Source organism: Nomascus leucogenys, chromosome 3 (genome assembly GCF_006542625.1).
Source record: "Nomascus leucogenys isolate Asia chromosome 3, Asia_NLE_v1, whole genome shotgun sequence".
In the NCBI taxonomy this organism is placed as follows: Eukaryota; Metazoa; Chordata; class Mammalia; order Primates; family Hylobatidae; genus Nomascus; species Nomascus leucogenys.
The window spans coordinates 13,998,716-14,007,889 of record NC_044383.1 but is presented as its reverse complement, the minus strand read 5'-3'; the positions used below and the strand labels follow the sequence as shown (position 1 = coordinate 14,007,889).

The 9,174-nt window shown below is 47.6% G+C and overlaps 1 pseudogene across 1 annotated transcript; it reads right to left on the bottom strand.

Moving 5' to 3' along the window:
- Window positions 1-4,643: 4,643 nt before the first annotated feature.
- Window positions 4,644-5,934, bottom strand: LOC100583157 (annotated as a pseudogene). Its single transcript, XR_004028620.1, has one exon. The product of XR_004028620.1 is annotated as a 60S ribosomal protein L3 pseudogene (transcript).
- Between the last annotated feature and the right edge of the window lie 3,240 nt (window positions 5,935-9,174).

Below are 9,174 nucleotides of genomic sequence, written 5' to 3'. Positions count from 1 at the left end.
TTCTGGGTTCAAGCGATCCTCCCTCCTTAGCCTCCTAAGTAGCTGGGACTACAGGCACATGCCACTATGCATGGCTATTTTTTTTTTTTTTTGAGACACAGTTTCACTCTTGTTGCCCAGGCCGGAGTGCTGCAATGGTGCAATCTTGGCTCATTGCAACCTCTGCCTCCGGGGTTCAAGCGATTCCCCTGCCTCAGCCTCCCGAGTAGCTGGGATTACAGGCATGCGGCACCACAGCCAGCTAATTTTGTATTTTTTAGTAAAGACAGGGTTTCTCCATGTTGGTCAGGCTGGTTTCAAATACCTGACCTCAGGTGATCCATCCACCTCGGCCTCCCAAAGTGTTGGGATTACAGGCTTGAGCCACCGCACCCAGCTGGCTAGGTTTTTTTAATACAATTTTTTAAAGTAAATTTTATATTATTATTATTTTATTTTTATTTTTTTGAGACCGAGTCTCACTCTGTTGCCAGGCTGGAATGCAGTGGCACAATCTCAGCTTACTGCAACCTCCGACTCCCGGGTTCAAGCAATTTCCCTGCCTCAGCCTCCCAAGTAGCTGGGACTACAGGTGTGTACCACCACACCTGGCTAAATTTTTGTATTTTAGTAGAGATGGGATTTCACCATATTTGCCAGGCTGGTCTCCATCTCCTGATCTCATGATCCGCCCACCTCGGCCTCCCAGAGGGCTGGGATTACGTGAGCCATTGCGCCCGGCAAAAGTAAATTTTATTTTTAGAGCAATTTTAGGTTCACAGCAAAATTAAACAGAAAATAGAGTTCCACATGCCTCCTGCCCCAAACACGCATAGCCTCTCATAGCATATGACCTCCTACACCAGAGAGGTACATTTGTACAATCAAGGAACCTACACTGACACATCATTATCATCCAAAGTTCATATCAAATACCCTTTTCCCATCTCAGGACTCCCACCTTTTTTGGGGGTTGAGGGGCTAAGGAGCAGAAAGTTTAATAGGCAGGAGTAAGAGAAAGGAGAACAGTTCTCTCTCTAGGGAGAGAGAGGGGCTTCCGAAAGGAAAGACCGACAGTGGTGGTGTTCACTGGATTTTATAGTCAGGCTTGAGAAGGCGGTGACTGATTTACATAGTGCCCACAGATTGGTTGGATCAGATGTGACGTTTACATAGCGCCCAGGGAAGGCTGGCCACGCCACTCTGATCTTATTACACAAATGAGTTTTCCACTTGACTGGTGACATCTTGTCTGCTCCTTATATACATGTGGCTGGCAAAGACAAGGGAAGATGGAGCCGCCATTTTGAACATGCCTAGTCCCAGGTGGCTTTTTTCCTGCCAGCATTCACCCGTGCAAGCATCCAGCTTGCTTGTCTATGTCTGCAGCTTGATTTTACAGGCTGCCCTTTGTTAGGAAATGATTTTAGGGCTGCCTTCTTTTTTTTTTTTTTTTTTTTTTTGAGACGGAGTCTCGCTCTGTCACCCAGGCTGGAGTGCAGTGGCGCAATCTCGGCTCACTGCAAGCTCCGCCTCCCGGGTTCACGCCATTCTCCTGCCTCAGCCTCTCCGAGTAGCTGGGACTACAGGCGCCCGCCACCACGCCCGGCTAATTTTTTTGTATTTTTAGTAGAGACGGGGTTTCACTGTGGTCTCGATCTCCTGACCTCGTGATCCGCCCACCTCGGCCTCCCAAAGTGCTGGGATTACAAGCGTGAGCCACTGCGCCCAGCCAGGGCTGCCTTCTTAAACAGGAAATTTAACTGAGGACTCCCATACCCCACTATCTGAGTAATTGCTTCTTAACTCCTATATCATTCTCCCCTCAGAAGTGGTAACCCTAACTGCTGTTAGGGGGTATTGGACGATGACTCTTTCTGGCTACTTCCTGCTGAAAAGGGGCAGGACTGCCACCTCTCTATCTCCACCCTGACATCTCCTCTTGGACGTCTGATAAGACACCTGAAAAGGAATACATCCAAACGGAACAACTCTTCCACCTCCATTAAAAGCAACTTCACCCTTCCAGTTGCTCAGACAATTTTCTTGGGGTCATTTCTCATGCCTCTTGACTAGTGATCAAGTGATCCTTTGAAATACATGCAGAATCCCTCACTTCCCACTGTCTCCATCTCCACTGCAATCACCCTCGCCCAAGCCATCGTCTCCATCTCCACTGCAGTCACCCTTGCCCAAGCCACCATCTGCTGCCTGGAGTACCACAGGAGCCTCCTAAGGGTGACCTTGCCATCACCTGTTCCAAACCCAGCAACCAGAGTGATCCTTTCAAAACCAGGGACGTCTCACCACGTTAACCCTCTGCTCAAAACTCTGTAGCCACTCCCCACGTTGCCCAGAGAGGATGCCCATGGCCATGTAGAGGCCTGCAAGGTCCCACATGGTTGGGTCTCCAAGCCCTCCTCTCCTGGCCTTCCCACTTACTCTTCCACCCCTGCCACAGGGCTCCTCCTCATCCCTCAAACGCCTTCGTGCATTCCCACCTCATGACCCATGTAGGTCCCTTCTCTCTGGAACACTCCTCCCTGGGACATGCATAGTATCGTCCTCCAGTTTCTCCAGGTCTTTATCCAAATGTCACCTTCTCAGTGAGGTCTCTCACCCATCCTGTTTAAAATAGCAGCCCCTCCCCCTGCACTTTCACGCCTTTTTTTTTTTTGAAATGGAGTCTCGCTCTGTTGCCCAACCTGGAGTGCAGTGGCGCGATCTCTGCTCACTGCAAGCTCCACCTCCTGGGTTCACGCCATTCTCCTGCCTCAGCCTCCCGAGTAGCTGAGACTACAGGCGCCCACCACCATGCCTGGCTAATTTTTTTGTATTTTTAGTAGAGACGGGGTTTCACTGTGTTAGCCAGGATGGTCTCGATCTCCTGACCTCGTGATCTGCCCACCTCGGCCTCCCAAAGTGCTGGGATTACAGGCGTGAGCCACTGCGCCGGGCCACTTTCACGCCTTTTTTTTTCCATCCCTGCCACGTTTCTCCAAAGCATGCATGGCCCTCTAACAGATTATGATCCACTTAGTATGTCCACTGCCTGCCTCTCCCTACAGCCCTCATCCACTGCATTACATGCTCCCTCGCATGTGGGCTCAGTGGAGGCAGAGAATTGTCACTGTTTTTTCCCTGCTGTCCTAGCACCTGGAAGAGTGTCTGTCACAGAGTAAACACTCAACAAAAATGTGCTGATGAATCAAGAGAAGGAATACTTATCTCCTCTCTCCCCAAACTCCACTAAGATGATAGAAAAGGCATTGAGGCCAGGCGTGGTGGCTCATGCCTGTAATCTCAGCACTTTGGGAGGCTGAGGCGGGCAGATCATATGAGGTCAGGAGTTCGAGACCAGCCTGGCCAACATGGTGAAACCCCGTCTCTAATAAAAACACAAAAAAATACAAAAATTAGCCAGGTGTGGTGGTGTGTGCCTGTAATCCCAGCTACTCAGGAGGCTGAGGCACAAGAATCGCTTGAACCCAGGGGGCAGAGGTTGCAGTGAGCCAAAATCATGCCACTGTACTCCAGCCCTGGACACAGAGTGAGACTCCATCTCAAAAAAAAAAATAATAATAATAATGAAAAAATAAGGTATAGGCTAGGCATGGATCATGCTTGTAATCCCAACAATTTGGGAGGTCCAGGCAGGAGGATCACTCAGCTCAGGAGTTTGAGATCAGCTTGGGTAACATAGTGAGACCTTTGCCTCTACAAAAATAAAATAAGGTATAAACCCACCTGGGCAAGGTGTATGTAAAAGGAGACAACATGGCTGGGCGCGGTGGCTCACGCCTATAATCCCAGCACTTTGGGAGGCTGAGGCTGGCAGATCACCTGAGATTGGGAGTTCAAGACCAGCCTGACCAACATGGAGAAACCCCGTCTCTACTAAAAATACAAAATTAGCTGGGCGTGGTGGCTCATGCCTGTAATCCCAGCTACTCGGGAGGCTGAGGCAGGAGAATCGCTTGATCCTGGGAGGCGGAGGTTGCGGTGAGCCGAGATTATGCCATTGCACTCCAACCTGGGCAACAAGAGCAAAATTCCATCTCAAGAAAAAAAAAAAAAAGAAAAAAGAAAGAAAAAGAAAAGAAAAAGGAGACAATAATGGGAGAGAGATTTCAGCCAATCAGAAAGGAGATGGAGAAGCAGAAACACTTAACAAGAGGAAGGAGCTACAACCCAGATGCAGGCAGGGCGTGCCAGTGAGAACGAGCCAGTTCACCCTGCAGAGCCTCAGAGGAGCTCCTGACCCAGAGAAGAGGACAGGCAAGGACTGAAAAGGGGGGATTGATAGAAGTCTATATAAGGAGACTTCAGTTCCCCTGCCACCTACCTTAGGAAATAATTATCTTGGGAAATAGTGAGGCACAGAAGCTCTGGACTTATGAACCACTGGCTGAGCTAAGGGTGCAGATGAGCTGTGGGCATCAAAGAGAGTGTTAAGCCTAGGTCTGCACACAGGATTGGGAGCCCCTTCTTCCTCAGCCCCTTCCGCAGCAGCCAGATGTACTAGAAAAATTTAATCTCTCCAAAACAAATAAAAAACAACACAAAAACACAATGGAAATTAACATTTAATGTTCTCCAGAGTTAGCACTGGCCAACTACACAGACATACACAATCCACATGCCTCTTTTTTTTTTTTTTTTTCCAGTGGAAAATAACTTTTATTGAGACCCCACCAGCTGCAAAATCTGTTCCTGGTGTTAAGCTCCTTCTTCCTTTGCAATTCGGTCTTTCTTGAGTGGTCCCATGAATGCTTTCTTCTCCTCCGTGGTCTGGAAGCGGCCATGGCCAAACTTGGAGGTGATGTCAATGAACTTAAGGTCAATCTTCTCCAGAGCCCGCTGCTTCATCTGCACCAGCAAGGACTTGTGGAGGGTGAGCACCCGCTTCTTGGTTCCCACCACACAGCCTTTCAGCATGACAAAGTCATTGGTCACTTCACCATAGTGGACAAAGCCACCCAGAGGGTTGATGCACTTGTCAGCCAGGTCATAGTCAGTGGAGGCATTGTTCTTGATCAGCTTGCCGTCCTTGATAAGGTCGCCCTGGCCAATCTTATAGATCTTCTTGTTGATCTCAGTGCGGTGATGGTAGACTTTCTGCCCAGCGCATGCCACAGAGAAGGCCACACGAGCAGGATGCCATGCCCCAATACAGGCCACCTTGTGCAGGCCTCGGTGGGTCTTGCGGGGCAGCTTCTTGGTGTGCCAATGACTTGTGACCCCTTTGTAGCCTTTGCCCTTGGTCACCCCAATGACATCGATCATCTCATCCTGCCCAAACACTTGGTTCACAGGTACCTGCTGCTCGAGCCTCTCACAGGCCCAGTCCAGCTTCTCAGCCACGGTGCCTCCATTCACCTGGATCTCCATCAGGTGGGCCTTCTTCTGGTGCAGAGGAAGCAGGTGCATCTGGGTGTGGGCAATGACGCAGATGACTTGGCAGTACTTCTTCATGCTGCTGAAGTCTTCTCCGGCTGCTTCTTGCCATCCTTATCCTGCCATTTCTTGCAGTACTTGGTAAAGGCCTTCTTCTTAGATTTATGCCAGTTCTTATAGAAACGCCTCTTGCATTCATCACTGATGTGCTCAGCGAAGACAGTCTTGAAGGTCCGGAGGCCTCGAGGAGTTTCCACGTAGCCCCCAATGCCCACAACCACCATGGGTGGCGTCTCCACAATGGTCACAGCCTCCACCACCTCCTTCTTGTTCACCTTGGATCCTGGCCTGTCGACTTCCCGCGCGATGTGGGTCATGCCAGCCTTGTATCCCAGGAAGGCTGTGAGGTGGACCGGCTTGGATGGGTCATCCTTAGGGAAGCTCTTCACCTTCCTACGATGCCTGCTGCTGCGCTTCCGAGGCAGGAAGCCGAGGAACCCATGTCTGGGAGCGGAGAACTTTCTGTGAGACATCACGCCGTCAAATCCCACCGGTACAGCCCACATGCTGCTTTCACACACACAGTTCCAAAGAGCTTTGGATACCTCCTTCTCAAGGATGAGGACTATGCAAAGACCACAGATATTTAAGGAACGTCTCTAATGAGAGAGACAGAGAGAAACAGAAAATAGGAATTCAGGTGAAAGACAAGAGAGAATAGGCATGAATCTTTTAAAATACCATAACTAGCTCAGAGAGGGAGAGAGAGAAGCTATTTCATCCGTTCATAAAAGAAGAAAGATTGGAATATAAAAATGAAGTAGAAACAAAATATTTCAATAAAGGAGTTTGAAGATAAAGGTGAAGAAATCTCCTGAAAATTAGAGCAGATGAAGAAATGTACAATGGCAGAGAAAGAAAGAAAGATTGGAGAATCAATCCAAGTAATAGGAGTTCCAGAAAGACATTACAGAGAAAATGTTAGAGAGAAAGTTAAAGATATAATTCAAGAAAATTGCCCAGACTGAGATGGGCATGGCGGTGTGATCTGCAGCCCCAGCTACTCAGGAGGCTGGGGCAGCTGGACTGCTTAAGCTCAGGAGTTTGAGGCTGTAGTGTGCTATGATCTCACTTATGAATAGCACTCCAGCCTGGGCAACATAGCAAGACTCTATCGCTTTAAAAAAAAAAAAAGACAGAATGAATGAATTGGCCGGGCGTGGTGGCTCACGCTTGTAATCCCAGCACTTTGGGAGGCTGAGGCGGGCAGATCACGAGGTCAGGAGGTCGAGACCACAGTGAAACCCCGTCTCTACTAAAAATACAAAAAAAAAAAATTAGCTCGGTGTGGTGGCAGGCGCCTGTAGTCCCAGCTACTCGGAGAGGCTGAGGCAGGAGAATGGCGTGAACCCGGGAGGCGGAGCTTGCAGTGAGCCGAGATTGCGCCACTGCACTCCAGCCTGGGCGACAGAGCGAGACTCCATCTCAAAAAAAATAAATAAAGAAAGAATGAATGAATGAAAATTTCCCAGACTGAAGAAAATTCATCTCCAAATGGAAAGAGTCCACAATGGGCACAATGTGAGACCTACAACAAGGTACACCTGCATGAAATTTCATAACAAAGATAATTTCCAAAAAAAACTTAGAGCACATTGGTGGTGGGAATACTAAATGGTACAGCCACTTTCAAAGGTGGCTTGGAAGTTTCTTAAAAAGTTAAATACATACCTATCATATCATCCAAACATTCCACTCTTAGGTATTTAACCCAAGAAAAGTGAAAACATGTGTCCATACAAAGACTCTTACATGAGTGTTCACACCAGCTTTAGCTGTCATAACCTGGAAACAACCCAATGTCTGTCAGCAGCTGCATGGATAAAGAAGTTGTGGTATAAACATAAAAAAGAATGAATTATTGACACATTCAAAAACATAGGTAAATCTCAAAATAATTACTCTCAATGAAAAAAAAAAAGACCAAAAAAAGATATATACTCTATGATTTCATTTATGTAAAATTCTAGAAAATGCAAACTAAACTATAGTAACAGAAACAGATCAGTGGTTGTTTGGGGGAGAATAGGGAATAGGGGTAGCGGAGTGATGGGAAGGATGGATTTCTTTTTGTTTTTTTGAGACAGAGTCTCGTTCTGTCACCCAGGCTGGGGTGCAGTGCCAGTGGCTTGATCTCAGCTCACTGCAAACTGCGCCTCCCAGGTTCAAGCGATTTTCCTGCCTCAGCCTCCCGAGTAGCTGGGATTACAGGCATATGCCACCACGCCCAGCTAGTTTTTTTGTTTTGTTTTGTTTTGTTTTTTGAGATGGAGTCTCACTCTGTCGCCCAGGCTGGAGTGCAGTGGCATGATCTTGGCTCACTGCAATCTTGTCTCCTGGGTTCAAGAGATTCTCCTGCCTCAGCCTCCCGAGTAGCTAGGATTATAGGTGTGTGCCACCATGCCCGGCTAATTTTTCTATTTTTAGTAGAGATGGGGCTTCACCATGTTGGCCAGGCTGGTCTCAAACTCCTGACCTCAAGTGATCCGCCCGCCTTGACCTCCCAAAGTGCTGTGATTACAAGCGTGAGCCATCGTGCCCGGCCCAGCTAATTTTTGTATTTTTAAGAGATAGAGTTTCGCCATGTTGGCCAGGGTGGTCTCGAACTCCTGGCCTCAAGTGGTCTGCCCGCCTCAGCCTCTCAAAGTGCTGGGATTACAGGCATGAGCCACTGCACCCAGCTGGAAGGATGGATTTCCAAGGGGCACGAAGTTTATTTTGAGTTGATGTGTTCACTATCTTGACTGTGGTGATGGTTTTGTAAGTGTACACATGTCAAAACTTATATAGTTTATATATGCGCATTCCACTGTATGTAATTTTATCTCAGTAAAGCTGTTTGTAAAAGCATGTATGTGTTGAGAATGTAAAATGATGTAGCCCCTTTGGAAAACAGTTGGGCAGTTCCTCAAAAAGCTCCATGTGGAGTTACCATATCACTCAGCAATTCCACTTCTGCATGTCTACTCTAGAGAAATGAAAACATACGTCCATGCTAAAACTTGCACACAAAGGTCCATAGCAGAAAAGCAGAAACAACCCATGTCCATCACCCGACGATGCATAAGCAAACCTGGTAGCTCTCCATCTATTACATGGAATATTATTCAACCGTAAAAAGGAATGCAGTACTGATACACTACACCGTGGATGAGCCTCGCAGGGGAGCCAGTGATCACCTCTAATCCCCCTTTTGGCTCTTAGTGGGCTCTTCAGCTGGATCTAGAAACCAAACTGACACCAAGCTGATCAACAGGAGCGAAGTATACACATTTTATTAGTTTGGCATGTACATGGAAATCTTCACAAGAGACTCAAGTCTCAAGTGGCTAAAGCAAGAATGCTTTTTTTTCTGCATCACTTGGACTACGCAGAGCAAGAAACTTTTATACTTTTTAGACGAAGAACAATGGATTTGAGGAGGAAAAAAATAAGACAAAGAAAATCTGGCAAGGGCGATAAAATGTTCTAGGAGATCCACTAGGAGATACAGGAGGGGGTGTAGATAGGTGGAAGATCAGTGTTATTTCATGAAGTATGTTTATTCAGGTCCATTGCCGTCCTCAGTTCCAGTCTCTGGTGATAAGGGCTATTTTCTCTCTCTGGTTTGGAGAGGGGACCCCTCCCAGAGGAATCTTTATCGCTTGGTGCATACAGGAAGAGGCAGGTCAGCTGGCCCTTTCTGAAGCCACCATTTCTCCAATATTTGCAACTTGAAATAATCAATATACCAATTAG